Consider the following 4,615-nt stretch of genomic DNA (forward strand, 5'->3'; position numbering starts at 1 on the left):
CCCCCCCCCCTCCAGACACATGCACACATTTATATCATGACTCAGACACTGTTCACTTTCCTGACTTTGGTACATAATTCTCTGCACTGCACATGCACCTTTGATGAGTTGTGGTGCACCTGAGCACTGTACACAATAATTTCATTATTGTCTATTAAAGAAGTGGCTGTGTGGTAAGTAGCTTGCTTACCAACCACATGGTTCCGGGTTCAGTCCCACTGTGTGGCACCTTGGGCAAGTGTCTTCTACTATAGCCTCGGGCCAACCAAAGCCTTGTGAGTGGATTTGGTAGACAGAAACCAAAAGAAGCCCATCATATATATGTGTGTGTGTATATGTTTGTGTTTTGAGAGTTAGTGTTGTGCCTGTATTGATCACAAGCAATACTGGAGACTTCTCAGATATATTTCCCAATTTATGGGGTACCACTGTTATACTCTCTTGCTGCTGCTGATGATCCATTATCCGCTGGTTCCATAACAATTCCTTCCACATTACATTTCGTCATAACATTGCCAAAGTCTCCACTCAATCTATGAGAATTGTAAGGCAATATCAACATTTTCTTCTATGCAATTGCAACCACAGCTCAGTCAGCCCAACAAGACGAAGGGAAATAACTCAATACTGGTGTTTATATATATATATATATATATACAGACACACATTTACACACACCCGTGTGTGTGTGTGTGTGTGCAAGCATGGCTATGTGATCAAGAAGGTTGCTTCCCAACTATGTAGTCTTAGGTTCAGTCCCACAGTGCAGCACCTATGGTAAGTGTCTTTGGGGCCTACCAAAGCCTTGTGAATGGATTTCATAGATGGAAACTGAAAGCCTATCGTGTGTGTGTGTGTGTGTATATATATATATATATATATATATATATATATATATATATATATATATACACACACAGTGGTACCTTCGTCTACAAATAATTTTTCAAACAATATGTATTGGGTGACTGTCTCAAGTAACAACACCGATGTCTGCAACAATGGTTGCGACAAGTTAGGAGTACTAGCAGGAGAGCATCAGTTACTGTCTAGCTTTCTCTTTACAACTTTGCTTGGACTGGCTAAAATAGCAAGTTTAGATTTCATTAATTTGGTAAAGGTTATTATAGGGGCAGGTGTGGCTGTGTGGTAAGAAGTTTGCTTCCCAACCACATAGTTTGGGCTCAAAACCTACTTCATGGCATATTACTGCATTAACGAAAGCCTTGAGTGGAAACTGAAAGAAGCCCATCATATATATATGTGAGTATGTTTGTATTTTCTTGCCTTGATAGTTTAAAAATGATTATCATTGTCATACCAGCTGTATCATTCATATCTAATACATTGTGAAAATATGTCTGACCATGGTGAAATATTGCCTTGGAAACTGGTTGGGGTAGGCAACAGGAAAGGCATCCTCCTGTAGAAAAATCTGTCTCACCCATGCATGGAAAAGAGGATATTAAAATGATAAAAAAGATAAAAGCAACATTGATTTCGTTGGCATTAAGACATCAGAACATAATGAGCCAGAAAATTACTATTTCTAAATCTCACAATGTGAGATAATCAGCAACAGTACTTTGTAGTAAAGATTGTTTGCCAACGTTAACGCAGCAGTGCTCATGAAGGGAAATAACCCAGGAATCGCGATACACAGATATTGTTTTGAGCTGAGTGGGGGTGCTAGATTCCCTTGTTCGAAAATATAAGGACACTGATTATGTCGTATAGCCAGCTGGAGACGATGTCTACTGGGTCTAAATTACAGCAAGATTAGTCCTAAACCAGGACTGCCATGTTATGCTGGCAAACAATCTTTGCTACATAATGAGCCAGTTGACAATTTTTACTTATGTCCAATTCTGCCAATCCTCCACCTGTTAATAATTCTTTTTAGTTTTTGCACAAAGTCAGCTATTTTAAGAGGGGATAAGTCACGGCCACTGTGCTTAACTAGTTCTTTATTTTATCAATCCTTGGTGAGATTTGAACTCAGAATTTGAAACCATTATTATTATTATAGCCCTACTGTAGACACAAGGCCTGAAATTTGGCAAAGTGGGGGGCTAGTCGATTACATTGACCCCAGTGCTTATTTTATCAACCCCTAAACGATGAAAGGTAAAGCCAGAAGGAGTTTTCAATGACATTGTGACAAGTTGTCCTTCCTCAATTAATACCAAAATTGTTAACACTTGAAATAGTTCGTCTATTAAACATGGAGTTATAGACGTGGGATACTCTACCCATGCTAAGCAAACACCGTTATCTCTCATACACAAGCTGCATACACTTGAGTTACTTTTTTTTTTTTTTCCTTTCCTTTTTTTCATTCTAATTTTGTTCTAATCTGTTTGGAAATTATAGTTTCCTACTGATTTGGCTGTGTATATGTATGTATGTGTATATATATATATATATATATATATATATATATATATACTGCATGCATTTATGTATCTATTTTTGTATGTGAATATTTATATATATATATATATATATGTGTGTGTGTATGTATATATATATATATATATATATATATATATATATATATGTGTGTGTGTGTGTATGTATATAGATATATATATATATATATATTTATTTGTGTGTGTATATATATATATATATAGAGAGAGAGAGAGAGATTGGGAGAGAGATATACATGTTGTCACATTGCTTTGTAGCTTAGCAACAGTTATTTAGTTTGTTACAGGACACCTGCCAATAGATGTTCAAATAACAACCACTTTGTAAACAGCACTCAATCTCGGTTTACAGCTCAGCAACTGCAAACGTCAGAGCTGTTTTACTTCACTTTCTAAGTGGTTTATAGTATTGACTTGTTCACGAAAGGGAAGTCAAGATTAGGCCTCTTCAGTTGCTATGTTTAACAAATGGAGTTTACTGTTAAATCTGTTTGATGTTCTGATCTAAATTGGCTTTAAAGGAAGCATTTGATGTTCCGAGGCTGATTCATCATCATCATTGTTTAATGTCCACTTTCCCATGTTCAGATGGAGTTTGCTGAGGTAAATTTTCTACAGCTGGATGCCCTTCTTGTTGCCAACCTGCACTTGCTTCTATGTAAGGTAATATTCCTCCATGACCAGACATGTTTTCATGGAAGATTGGTAACAAAGGTCACCCCTTGCATGATGGTGACATTCATTTTCATCTATCACGAGATCAAAGCAAAAACACACACACACACACACACACATGGTGGGCTTCTTTCAGTTTCCGTCTTATCAAATCCACTAACAAAGCTTTGCTTGGCCCAGGGTGTCATGCAGTACAGCCACACCTGCACCTATTGCATTAATTATAATTGACTTGAGAGATCATATGGGGAGCTGTTGTTTCACTCTGATTTCATGAAGTGAAACAGAAGTAAATCAACTCTTGGACATCAGGCAATTTCAGATAACATTTTACATTTGACCCAATGCTTACTTCAGTGGCTGAATCATGTGGAATAGAAGGTTCTACACAGAACTACCACAGATCAAATTAATCACCACCAACGTCAACACTATTAGCAATGAGAGGATCAAGGTTAATTTATGGCTAGGCAACACCTTCAATATTATTAGTAAATAGAGAATTAAAGTTGATTTAAGACTAAGCATCACAACCCTGAGTACCAACACTGTTCTGTAGCTCATAAGTGGTAATACTACTCAGTATAGTAGTTACCAATTATACAGGAAGCTGACAGAATTATGAAAAATCTATGTGGCACTATGAACTCAACAGGGGCAGTCATACATCTACTTGTACACATAATTTCCACTTTACATAGAAATACACACACACACACACAATGGTTTCCAATTTAGGCAAGGCCAGCAGTTTTCAAGGGGATCCCAAGTGTTCTAACAATGCCGGAAGCCTTGCAATGGAATAGTCCATTTTCCTGCAACAAGGCTATAATTTTTTTTTTTTTTTTTTTTAATTTTTTCAATTAATTTAGCAAAGGTCTATGTTTACAACTGAAATGAATATTTTAAATATTTTATTTCTAGCCCCAACTTTCATTTGCTACAGAAATTTGAGTGTTTTTAAAATTTCAAAGAAATTTCTCTGGTTATTGCTGTAAAGTGAGATAGCTTTGAATTGATAATCTAACATGGAGTGATTTAGATCGGGAAATAATCATATCACATGAAGTTTATTACGCATGAAAGTAATAAGACATATTTACTATAGAGGTACAGGTGTGGCTGTGGTAAGAAATTTACTTCTCAGCCACATAGGTTTTGGGTTCAATCCCAATGTGGCATCATCATCATCGTTTAACGTCCGCTTTCCATGCTAGCATGGGTTGGACGATTTGACTGAGGACTGGTGAAACCGGATGGCAACACCAGGCTCCAGTCTAATTTGGCAGAGTTTCTACAGCTGGATGCCCTTCCTAACGCCAACCACTCAGAGAGTGTAGTGGGTGCTTTTACGTGTCACCCGCACGAAAACGGCCACGCTCGAAATGGTGTCTTTTATGTGCCACCCGCACAAGCCAGTCCAGGGGCACTGGCAACGATCTCGCTCGAAAATCCTACGGGAGCCAGTCAGGCGGTACTGGCAACGGCCACGCTCAAAATGGTGCATC

Source organism: Octopus bimaculoides, chromosome 20 (assembly GCF_001194135.2).
Source record: "Octopus bimaculoides isolate UCB-OBI-ISO-001 chromosome 20, ASM119413v2, whole genome shotgun sequence".
NCBI classification, from domain to species: domain Eukaryota; kingdom Metazoa; phylum Mollusca; class Cephalopoda; order Octopoda; family Octopodidae; genus Octopus; species Octopus bimaculoides.